Source organism: Cervus elaphus, chromosome X (assembly GCF_910594005.1).
Source record: "Cervus elaphus chromosome X, mCerEla1.1, whole genome shotgun sequence".
NCBI lineage: Eukaryota > Metazoa > Chordata > Mammalia > Artiodactyla > Cervidae > Cervus > Cervus elaphus.
Genome location: NC_057848.1, coordinates 46,953,615 through 46,966,418, shown reverse-complemented (window position 1 = coordinate 46,966,418; position 12,804 = coordinate 46,953,615). Strand labels below are relative to the sequence as shown.

General features: G+C 45.6%; 1 non-coding gene and 1 pseudogene across 1 annotated transcript; one reads left to right on the top strand and one right to left on the bottom strand.

The window, feature by feature from the left end:
- Positions 1–7,187: 7,187 nt before the first annotated feature.
- On the bottom strand, positions 7,188–7,295 carry LOC122690998. The gene has a single exon (XR_006340248.1). It is a non-coding gene; the product is annotated as a U6 spliceosomal RNA (small nuclear RNA).
- Positions 7,296–9,961: 2,666 nt separating this feature from the next.
- Positions 9,962–10,489, top strand: LOC122689594 (annotated as a pseudogene).
- Positions 10,490–12,804: the final 2,315 nt, after the last annotated feature.

The following is a 12,804-nucleotide window of genomic DNA, read 5'->3' as shown; positions in this document are numbered from 1 at the left end:
CCACTAACTCCTCACTTTCCATTCACTCCTCTACCCTCCCCCCTCCCTCAAAAGCTGGCCTCTGCCCTCAGGCCTCTCCTGAGATCACCAGCTGCCGCATCCTACAGGTGCTTTCCTGGCTCTTATCTGTTGTACCTGGTTGGGGGATGGGACACTGGGTCCCAGCTTCCTCCATGAGCTCCCTCTTCCCCCAGGTCCCTGCCTTCGGCTCCTGCCTCCCCCCACTTCTCTGCACAACCCTGGGCCCTCCCAGGCCCCCATGGACAATGATCTCCGGGCCCCTGAGGACCTTGGCACAGCCCCCAGGTGTCCCTCCCCAGGAAGCCTTGACAGACCCCGCCCCCAGCACCCCGACTCCCCTCTCTAGCCCTGTGTGACCGGCACTCGGGGTGGACGTCTCTCCCCTCCAGATCCGAGGTCCTCGCGAGCAGGAGCCCCCTGTTTCCCCCCGCTGGGTCCTCCCAGCGGGGCTTGGTGTCCGGCTCTGAGCCAGGGCTTGATGCACCCGGCTACCCCTGGAGCCGGAGGGATCCCTGAGACCCCGGGAGAGCAGGAGAGGAGGCGCCCGGCCCCGCACGTGGCTGCGGGGGAAGCTGCTGCGGGGGGTGGGGAGGTCGTCCCATCAGGCCTGCTCCCGGTGAGTGGCCACCGCTAATGAGCCGGTAAGGGCTCCGTAAATGATGGGAGTTGAATCAGCGGAGAGGCGTCCGTGCAGACTCGGCGGTCAGGAGAGGCTTGAAGGGCCCTTGAATCCCGCTGTTAGTGAGGATAATTTGGCAGAAGAGAGCGGCTCGTGGGCGGCGGGAGGGAGAGGCGCCGGCTGCCGGAGACTAAGCAGGAGAGCCCCAGGGTCTCAGGTCAAGTGCAGGGCTCCCCACCCGGGCGTCTGGGCACTGCGGGGGGCCGGCTCTCTCCCTGCGGGCACAGTCCGGGTCCTCTCCACACGAGGGGGGTCCACATTCCCTCACGGGGGCGTGAGGGGCGCTCTTCCCTGTTTCCCCAGAAACCCCACTTTCCATTTTGAAGCCTGGACAGAGCCCTGGGCGGGACAGATGGTCATCCTCGGCGGCGCGGGAAGGCCTGTGGGTCTCTTCCCCTCTGCTGTTTAGAGAAGAGGACACTAGTGGGGCCTTGGTCAGAGTCACAGCCCCCCACCCCCAGGATGTGCCGGGGGGACTGAGGGTCTGCACGGGGCTTGGGGGTGGGCTGAGGGCTGCCTGGAGGTGACATGGATTGGACCTTCTTCCGGAGGGACTGTCCTTGAGGAGCTGGGTCTCAGCTCTGGTTTGGGGTCCCTGTGCTTGGCAGCTATGCTGTGAGGGTTCATGCTCTACTATCCATCTGTAAGGGCAGAGCCTTAGGTGCAAGCTGCGAATAATGAGAAACTCAATAAGCCTGAAATTAACCCCGAGCTGTTTTGCCAAAGTTCTTAACTGGTACTGGTCCCTGGTCAGAGTACAATATGTATTGATTACTAGTGTGGCTTTGTGACCATGGGTTCCAGGAATTTCAGGGCAGTTTGCACTACAGTGTCAGCATTATTTTACTCCTTTTACATTGAGAATAAATTCACATAACATAAAATTTGCCAAAGTGTACAAGTCAATGGTTTCTGGTATAATCACAACATTATACAACCATCACAAGTATCTAATTCCAGAACATTTTCATCACTCTAGAAAGAAACCCCATGTCTCCCAATTTCCCACTCTCTCCAGCCCCTAGCAACCACTGAGCTACCTATTCTTTGTCTCTATGGATTTTCCTATTTTGTACATTTCATATATATGTAGAATCACACTATGTAGCCTTTGTGGCTGGCTTCTTTTACTTAGGAAAGCACTTTCAAAATGCCTCCATGTTTGCAGTATGTGTCATTACTTCATTCCTTTTTATGGCTGAGTAACATTCCATTTTGGAGAAGGTAATGGCACCCCACTCCAGTACTCCTGCCTGGAAAATCCCATGGACGGAGGAGCCTGGTGGGCTGCAGTCCATGGGGTCGCTAAGAGTCGGGCACGACTGAGCGACTTCACTTTCATTTTTCACTTTCATGCATTGGAGAAGGAAATGGCAACCCACTCCAGTGTTCTTGCCTGGAGAATCCCAGGGACGGGGGGAGCCTGGTGGGCTGCTGTCTATGGGGTCGCACAGACTGAAGTGACTTAGCAGCAGCAGCAACATTCCATTTACGGATTTACCACGTTTTGGTTATCCATTCACCAATTGATGGACATTTGTTCCCTCTTTTTCGTTGTTATGAATAATGCTGCTATGAACATTCATGTACAGGCACACCTCATAGATAGTATGGGTTTGGTTCCAGATCGCTGCAATAAAGCTAATATCCCAATAAAGGGAGTCACATGAGGTTTTCCAGGACATATGAAAGTCATATTGACACTATACTATAGGCTCTCAAATGTGTAATAGTATTATGTAAAAAAAAAGTATATACCTTTAATAAAAAATATTTTATTGCTAAAAAATGCCAACCATCATCTGAGCCTTCAGCGAGTTATAATCTTTTCACAATGGTGAAATGTCAAAGGTCACCGATCACAGATTACCATAACGATTTTAATAATAATGAAAAAGTTTGAACTGTTTTGAGAATTACCAAAGTGTGACTCAGAGACATGAAGTGAGTAAGTGCTGTTGGAAAAATAGTACCAGTAGAATTGCTGGACACAGGGTAGCCACAAACCTTCAATTTGTAAAAAAACATAGTATCTACAAAGAGTAATAAAGTGAACTACAATGAAGTGAGGTGTGTCTGCACAAGTTTTTATGTGAATTTATGTTTTTCACTTTCTTGGATATATACCTGGGAGTGGAATTACTGGGTCATATGGCAACTCTGAATTTAACTTTTTTAAGGATTTGCCAAACTATTTTCCAAAGTGACTGCACTATTTTATATTCTCACCACTATGTCTGAGGGTTCCCATTTCTCCAGATCCTTGCCATTACCTTTTCCCATTGTTTTTTGTTTGTTTTAAAGTTATATCCATCTTAGTGGCTGTGAAGTAGTACCTCTTGAGTCTTGTTGTCATTTCCCTAGTGAATACTGATGTTGAATATTTTTTCTTCTTTTATTGGTCATTTGTAGGTCTTCTTTAGATAATTTTTTTCAGACCCTTTGACCATTTTAAAATTGAGTTATTTGGGGACTTCCCTGGTGGTCTAGCAGTTAAGACTCTGTGCTTCCAATGCAGGGGGCACAGGTTAAATTCCTGGTCAGGGAACTAGGATCCCACATGCCGTGTGGCCAAAAATAAACAAACAAAAAAACTCAGAAAGAAAGAAAACTGGGTTATTTGTCTTCTTGTTGTTGCATTGTAAGAGTTCTTTGTATATTCTGGATACTCAAGCACTTATTTTTCATAGTACTGAGATGAATGATTTGCACCTGGTCTTGACACCACACACCTTCTTCTGGCCCAGGGCTCTGGGCTTGAACTTCTGTGGTCCCTGACCTGAGAGAGAAAGTGTCCTGCCATGGCCCTTACAAAGGACACTTGGAGCTTGCTGCTGGCCTGACCACTCTCCTTTCAAACAGCCTTTGCTTGTGATGTGTATCCCCACTTTCTAGCTCTGTTGCACCCTTCTCCTGTAATAAACCGCACAATTGTAAGCATTGTCATGGGGGGTCCTCTGGGTCTTTTTCAGCAGCACAACTCGGTTTAACTACTGGGACTTTCAAGAAGGGGAGTTGTGGCTGCTTGTTGCCTGGAGATTTTTGAAAGCAGTTGGACTGTAGAACTAAACCACACCAGCATGGTAGGAAAGAACTGAAATGTGCCACCTAGACAGGAGACATCTAGACATGAGAGAGGGCCAAAGGCTGTCTGATTTCAAAGCCCACGCTTTTCATCACTTGTCTGTACTCCTTTCTGTCTTTTTGTTAGGGATTCCTGTCACAAAGGGAGTCTTTCTGTTTCATAACCTTGTCTCTCTTCTCAGAAATGATACTCAGAATATTTGTTTCTTTCTTCCCTCTGTCCCCACCACCCTCTCCTGTTCCCTGCCTATCCTTATTCCCTGCCCCTTCCCTCCTTCCTTCTCTTCTCTGCTTCTTTTTTCTTTTTGTTTCTGTCCCTCCCTCCCTCCCTCCCTCCCTCCCTCCTTTACTCTTTTGTTTTTATTTCCCTTCCTCCCCTTCTCCCTTCTATCTCTCCCTCCCCTCTCCCTCTTCTTTCATCCTTTCTCTTCCCCTCTCTCTCCCTTCCTCCTTCCTTCTGTCTGTCCCTCCCGCCCTCCTCATCTACAGTTGGGTTTCTCCCATTGTCTGTCCTGTCATCTTGCAGTCCCGAGTCAAAACCTTGCTTAACCCTCTACTTCACAATATCTTGGAAAAACTGGACCCAGAGTTTCATCTTAGCCTCCTGCCAGAAGCATCGCTGGAAGAGCATGGAGAACGCTCCCTAGCCCACCTCACAAGTAACGGACAGACAGGGTGAGATAGCAAACCTTGCCCATGAGAGGAAAGTGATGGATATTTTCCATGGATCTCCTTACAACCCACTCCCCAAATCCATGCTCCACTTTTTTCTACCATGCCCTGTGCCCCAGGAGGTTACCCCTTCCATAGTCTGTATTACATGAGCTCCCTTGCCCTCTGGCTTCTGGTTAGGTTTGGCCAGTGGCAAGCACTGATGTGAGATTAGAGGGTGAGAAGAAAGAGAAGTTAAAATATTTCTTCTCTCTGTCCCCTTCCTGCCCATCCCTGGTTGTAGAAAGGGACGTTCCTCAATGGCCACAACTGCTACCAGGCAGCCTTCTTGTTCTACTCCATCTCTCACCGGACTCTAGTAGTACCTCCCTCTCTTTGCCTCTTCTGCTTGAGGGGTGATAATGACTTCCTTCTGATGCTTCTCCAGCACACTTTAGCATCCCTTATTGCTTCCCTTATTCTTGCCCACATCTTCAGTCAAGTCACCTCAGATAAACCCTTTGAGCGTATCATCTATTTTGTTGTTGCTGTTTTGTTTTGGAGGGCTTTTCATTTTGTTTTGGGTTTTTTGTTGTTTTTCAGGGGGATGTGTTTTGTTTTGTTTCTCAAGGGGTTTGTTTTGGTTTTTTGTTTTGTTTTGGGGGGCTTTGTTGTTTGTTTTCTTTTTAGGCTGTGCCCTGTGGCATGCAGGATCTTAGTTCCCCAACCAAGGATCAAACCTGCACCCCCTGCAATGGAAGCACAGAGTCTTAACCACTGGACCGCCAGGGAAGTCCCTCTCTGCTTTTATTTTTTTTCCCCAGGACAAAAAATTCATTGCCTGGCGATGAATTCAACCTGCCCTAGAATGGGGGCCAGGACAGTGCCATTTGCATTGAGCCTGGGGCTTTCCTCCCCATCAAGTGACAGTACATATCAGAGCCATGGACTTGGGTCCTAGAAAAATAGACTAATACAGACCTGAAGTAAGGGTGCAAAAGACATCTATGCTTTCTTACAAGGCACTTGGGATTTTTGTGAAAAAGGGAGGTAAGAAGGCCAGGCTTCACCAGGACTACCAGACCCCAAACAAAGAGGGTGGTAGAGAACCACGTCTACTTCTGCTAACCCCCTGCACACTGGCTGGTCTACAGAGGTCAGCGCTGCTCCAAAACAGGTCAGTTCAGTTCAGTGCAGTCGCTCAGTCGTGTCTGACTCTTTGCGACCCCATGAACCACAGCACGCCAGGCCTTCCTGTTCATCACCAACTCCCGGAGTCCACCTAAACCCATGTCCATTGTGTCAGTGATGCCATCCAACCATCTCATCCTCTGTCGTCCCCTTCTCCTCTGGCCCTCAATCTTTCCCAGCATCAGGGTCTTTTCAAATGAGTCAGTTCTCTGCATCAGGAGGCCAAAGGATTGGAGTTTCAGCTTCAACATCAGTCCTTCCAATGAACACCCAGGACTGATCTCCTTTAGGATGGACTGGTTGGATCTCCTTGCAGTCCAAGGGACTCTCAAGAGTCTTCTCCAACACCACAGTTCAAAAGTATCAATTCTTTGGCGCTCAGCTTTCTTTATAGTCCAACTCTCACATCCATACATGACTACTGGAAAAACCATAGCCTTGACTAGATGGACCTTTGTTGGCAAAGTAATGTCTCTGCTTTTTAATATGCTATCTAGGTTGGTCATAACTTTCCTTCCAAGGAGTAAGCGTCTTTTAATTTCATGGCTGCAGTCACCATCTGCGGTGATTTTGGAGCCCAGAAAAATAGTCAGCCACTGTTTCCACTGTTTCCCCATCTATCTGCCATGAAGTGATGGGACTGGATGCCATGATCTTAGTTTTCTGAATGTTGAGCTTTAAGCCAACTTTTTCACTCTCCTCTTTCACTTTCATTAAGAGGCTCTTTAGTTCTTCTTCACTTTCTGCCATAAGGGTGGTGTCATCTGCATATCTGAGGTTATTGATATTTCTCCTGGCAATCCTGATTCCAGCTTGTGTTTCATCCAGCCCAGCGTTTCTCATGATGCACTCTGCATGTAAGTTAAATAAGCAGGGTGACAATATACAGCCTTGACGTACTCCTTTTCCTATTTGGAACCAGTCTGTTTTTCCATGTCCAGTTTTAACTGTTGCTTCCTGACCTGTATACAGATTTCTCAAGAGGCAGGTCAGATGATCTGGTATTCCCATCTCCTTCAGAATTTTCCACAGTTTATTGTGATCCACACAGTCAAAGGCTTTGGCATAGTCAATAAAGCAGAAATAGATGTTTTTCTGGAACTCTCTTGCTTTTTCCATGATCCAGCAGATGTTGGCAATTTGATCTCTGGTTCCTCTGCCTTTTCTGTTTTTTATTTTTATTTTTTTCCATTTATTTTTATTAGTTGATGGCTAATTATTTTGCAACATTGTAGTGGTTTTTGCCATACATTGACATGAATCAGCCATGGATTTACATGTATTCCCCATCCCGATCCGCCCTCCCACCTCCCTCTCCACCTGATCCCTCTGGGTCTTCCCAGTGCACCAGCCCCGAGCACTTGTCTCATGCATCCAACCTGGGCTGGTTATCTGTTTCACCCTTGATAATATACATGTTTCGATGCTGTTCTCTCTAAACATCCCACCCTCGCCTTCTCCCACAGAGTCCAAAAGTCTGTTCTGTACATCTGTGTCTCTTTTTCTGTTTTGCGTATAGGGTTATCATTACCATCTTTCTAAATTCCATATATATGCGTTAGAAAATATGGAAGGCTTCATGAATTTGCGTGTCATCCTTGCGCAGGGGCCATGCTAATCTTCTCTGTATCATTCCAATTTTTAGTATATGTGCTGCCGAAGCGAGCACTCCTCTGCCTTTTCTAAAACCAGCCTGAACATCTGGAAGGTCACAGTTCACATATTGCTGAAGCCTGGCTTGGAGAATTTTGAGCATTACTTTATTAGCGTGTGAGATGAGTGCAGTTGTGTGGTAGTCTGAGCATTCTTTGGCATTGCCTTTCTTTGGAATTGGAATGAAAACTGACCTTTTCCAGTCCTGTGGCCACTGCTGAGTTTTCCAAATGTGCTGGCATATTGAGTGCAGCACTTTCACAGCATCATCTTTTAGGATTTGAAATAGCTCAACTGGAATTCCATCACCTCCACTAGCTTTGTTCATAGTGATGCTTCCTAATGCCCACCTGACTTCACATTCCAGGATGTCCAGCTCTAGGTGAGTGTGAGTGATCACACCTTCGTGATTATCTGGGTCGTGAAGATCTTTTTTGTACAGTTCTTCTGTGTATTCTTGCCACCTCTTCTTAATATCTTCTGCTTCTGTTAGGTCTGTACCATTTCTGTCCTTTATTGAGCTCATCTTTGCAAAATGTTCCCTTGGTGTATCTAATTTTTGAAGACATCTCTAGTCTTTCCCATTCTATTGTTTTCCTCTATTTCTTTGCATTGATCATTGAGGAGGGCTTTCTTATCTCTCCTAGCTATTCTTTGGAACTCTGCATTCAAATGGGTATATCTTTCCATTTCTTGTTTGCTTTTCACTTCTCTTCTTTTCACAGCTATTTGTAAGGCCTCCTCGGACAGCCATTTTGCTTTTTTGCATTTCTTTTTCTTGGGGATGGTCTTGCTCCCTGCCTCCTGTACAATGTCACGAACCTCCGTCCATAGTTCATCAGGCACTCTGTCTATCAGATCTAGTCCCTTAAATCTATTTCTCACTTCCACCATATAGTCAGTCATAAGGGATTTGATTTAGGTCATACCTGAATGGTCTAGTGGTTTTCCCCACTTTCTTCAATTTAAGTCTGAATTTGGCAATAAGAAGTTCATGATCTGAGCCACAGTCCACTCCCAGTCTTGTTTCTGCTGACTGTATAGAGCTACTTCATGGCAGTAAGCAATCATATCTGAAGCAGAGAGAGTGATCAATCAAGATGTCATTTTCGTCCTTTGTAGGGCAGTGAGAGTACTGGGTGTTTCCTTTGCTTGCACTGTTCCCAAGTCAACTATTTGGCATCCTTCATGATCTCCTGGAATGTCAGTAATCATCTAAGAAAATGACTATTGTGGGTCTCCTGGTCCATGTTAATTGTTCCCATGGCCAGAATTCAACCATGTCTGGGCATGTCTTCTCATAACCTGGAGGGGCAGGCAACACAAAGATATTTTTTGCATCAGTATCAAATTGCTCAGGGCACCTGTGTAAAGGTTTGCATGGGCACCTGGGGAGACATGAAAATAAAGAAGATGGTACCCAGACAATGCTGGGATGTTGATTCCCTTGCCCAGCCTCAGAGACACATGTTTGAGCCCTATATGGAGAAAGGCTAATGGCATAAGCTGGTGGATCTGGTTCCCAGCAGAGGTGTAATAACATGGGAGGGGAGCACTACCCTGACACCTCAATCATTTGCAGCTTCAGTGATATAAGGAGCCTATACTCAACACAGATGTTCTGTGTGATGAAAATTATGAAAAACTTGGAAGTAAGGCAAAAGGATGTCGTTTCCATGTTACAGTCTAACAGGCTGCCCAAAGATTATTTGTCTAGAGGGATATGTTTTGTTTGACTTACTATTTACTATTGATTACAGCCAAGTCTCTCTGAAGTCTCTGTTAACTTGCAGACTGTTTGTAGAGATGCAAATGCTTCTGTCAAATAGAAATGACGGCCTCCAGGCTAACAGTTGCATTTCCCTATAGGACATTAAACAGTATTGTATTGAAATCAAACTCCATCATTTTACTTTAGAATTATTTATTTGAGTGCCTATATGCACTTTCTTTCAGATTCTCCTTTGTTTATTTATTTGTTGTACTGGGTCATCACTACTGTGCAGTGGCTTCTCTTGACACAAAGCGTGGGCTCTAGGGTGTAGAGGCTTCAGTACTTGTGGTGTACCGGCTCGGTTTCCCCAGCATGTGGGATCTTCCCAGACCAGGGATTGAACCCATGTCCTCTGCATTGGCAAGTGAATTCTTAGCCACTGGACCACCAGGGACATCAAAAATCTCCTTTGAACCAACTTACCAGACTGCTGTCTCCTCATTAATGAGTTAAATATTTATAGGGGCTTATTCTATATTTTGTATGTCACACATTTTTAAACATTTGTATTAGAGTTTCGCTGCTTTACACTGTTGCATTAATTTCTGTTCTACAGCAACGTGAATCAGTTATGTGTATACATATATCCTCTCTTGTTTTTAGATTTCCTTCCCATTTAGGTCACCACAGAGCACTGAGTAGAGATCTCTGCGCTATACAGTAGGTTCTCCTTGTCACATTTTCAGTTTTCTAAAAATTATACTTTGACAGTGGACACGTAGCTATGGCAAAGGTGAAATACTCTTTAGGTGTTTAATTGAACAGTGGATATCAATGAGAGGGCTGAGGCAAGTGAGGAGAATGGTGGGTGCCATAAGGTAATGACAGCTGAAAGAGAGGTTCATGAGGATGTTAGAAATATCTCCTGGGGGCCTTGCAGACGCCGCCACCCCGGAGCCTTCCTTGCTGTCTAGCCATGGTCAACCCCACCATGTTCTTCGACATCGCTGTCAATGGCGAGCCCTTGGGCCGCGCCTCTTTTGAGCTGTTTGCAGACAAAGTTCCAAAGACAGCAGAAAACTTTCGTGCTCTGAGCACTGGGGAGAAAGGATTTGGTTATAAAGGTTCCTGCTTTCACAGACTAATTCCGGGATTCATGTGCCAGGGTGGTGACTTCACACGCCATAATGGTACTGGTGGCAAGTCCATCTATGGCGAGAAATTTGATGATGAGAATTTCATCCTGAAGCATACAGGTCTTGGCATCTTGTCCATGGCAAATGCTGGCCCCAGCACAAACGGTTCCCAGTTTTTCATCTGCACTGCCAAGACTGAGTGGTTGGATGACAAGCATGTGGTCTTTGGCTAGGTGAAAGAGGGCATGAATATTGTGGAAGCCATGGAGCGCTTTGGGTCCAGGAATGGCAAGACCAGCAAGAAGACCACCATTGCTGACTGTGGACAAATCTAATAAATTTGACTTGTGTTTTACTTAACCACCAGACCATTCCTTCTATAGCCCAGGAGAGCACCCTTTCACCCCCATCTGCTCGAAATATCCCATAATCTTTGTGCTCTCGCTACAGTTCTTTGGGTTCCATATTTTCTTTATCCCCCTCCAAGTTTAGCTGGATTGCAAAGTTAAATTTATGATTATGAAATAAAAACTAAACAATTAAAAAAAAAAAAAGAAATATCTCCTGGTGACTCCCAGACATGACTTGGTGAAACAAACATTTTACCTAAAGTTCCTGATTTCATCTTGATTGTGAAGGCAGAAGGAACTCAGAAAAGGGAAGCTGTCCAAGTTTCACTGAGACATTATTTCAAAACCTTTTCATGAAAACTTCTAATTGGATATCCTTTGGCCAACTTGAACTCATGTCTAAAACAGTACTTCTTTTTCCACTCAAACTTACTTCTACCATTTCCCCCACTTCTTAAAAGGCAACTCTTCTCACCCAGTCCTTCAAGCCTGAAACTGAAAAGTCATCCTGGACTTCTCTAGACTCTACATATAATCAATATGGTCAACGTAAATAAAAAGGTAAACTGAGACAGCCTCAATTTACCAGAAATTTAGTTTATTTGGGAATAGCAGAGAAATTACAGTTCAAGAAATGCAAGCTGTATCAAGCTACAGGTGAGTCCCTTGAGGGTTCAGGGTGGGCGGCATTTCTGGGCAAGGAGTGCAAAGAGGAGGATGTCCAGCCAGAGCCCAAGCAGCAAGTTCACTGGCTTGAGGATGGGGAGAGATGTTCGTTGGTCAGGAGATAGGTCTCTGTCCTCTGGAAGTCAGGCATTTATGGGAAATCAGTCTCTCGGTTAAGTTCCATTCTTCTGAGGACACATGCCTGGGATTCTCTATTCCCAATCCTCCGGTTCCATTTCAGGTTGAAACCCTCTCACAGTACCCAAGTCTTAACTAATTCTATCTCATAAACATTTCCCCCTTTCTGCTACTGTTTTCTCAATTCAGTTTTTATCACCTCTCGCTTGATTAGCCTCCTCACCTGACTTAGGTTTCACCTTTCTTATCACTCATCCTGCCAGTCTAGTTTATACAATGTTGCCGGTTTCATCTCATTAAAAAATATTATAATCATGTTACTCCTCTGATTAAAACCCTTCAAGGGTGGGGGGGGGGAACCCTTCAAGGGAAGCCAGTGTAGAAGTGGAGTTGATGGAATTTGATAACCAAGTGAGTTAAGCAATCCAGGATGTGAAAAGAATCTTCAACGTTTTTACTGCCTATAGGGTAAAGTCCAGTGCAGGCTTATAACACTAAGGCAATTTACACCTGGTCTCAACTTACTTTATCAGTCTCATTTTCAGGCCCTCCCTAACAAATACTCTATAGTATGATTACATCGCACTTCTCACCATGCTCTTCATGCTTCCTAGTCTTGTGGCCACTGTTCCCGTTGTCCCAAATGACCTCATCTCTCTTCTCTGCTAAGTACATTCCCATTCACCTGTCAAACTCCTCCAGGCGGAACTCACTGGTGTCTCCTTAAATTTGGCACCATAGATGCCTTAATCCTGACACTGGTAGCCCTTGACCAGCTTACCAGCCAACTGGTGGTCACAACTCAATGTCCTCCTCCACCATGTGACAACGAAAGGCAATATCTGACCCTAGACAGGCTCCTGTACCGGGGTGGGGTAAGGGAATACTTAAAGGACATTATTAGGTCAACTGCTAAAATTGGAATATGGGATGATAGATTAAAGTATTGTATCATGGAAATTCCCTTATGGTCCAGTGGTTAGGACTCTGCCTTCCATTGCAGGGGGCAAGGGTCCAATCCTTGGTCAGAGAGCTAAGATCCCACAAGCTGTGTGGAGTGGCCAAAAATAATAAAATGTTGTATCAATGTAAATTTCTGAAGTTGATAATTGGATTGTGGTTAAAGTAAGAGAATATTACCATACTCTTCAGAAATATGCACTGAAGTATTTAGGGGTGAAAGGCAATGATATATAATTCTCCCCAACAGTTCAGGAGAAAAGAGAGAGAGATAGGTAGATCATACAAATGATAAAGCACATGGGGTAAAAACTTAACAAGCGAATCTGGGGTAAAGATGCTCTGGGGTTGGACGAGCAATGGGAGGCTTCTTACCCCCTCCCCTGCTTGCTTGGAACGTGCATTCTGCCCACTGCTCCCATAGCCAGAGGCGATTCAAGGCCAGAGCTCTGAGAGAGTGAGGTATTGAGACCACCTAGACTGAATAAGTGACTGAGCCCAGTGTGGGCCTCTATGTAAACTTTTAAGATTCTGGCACGTGGGTGTGGAGATGGGTTTGTT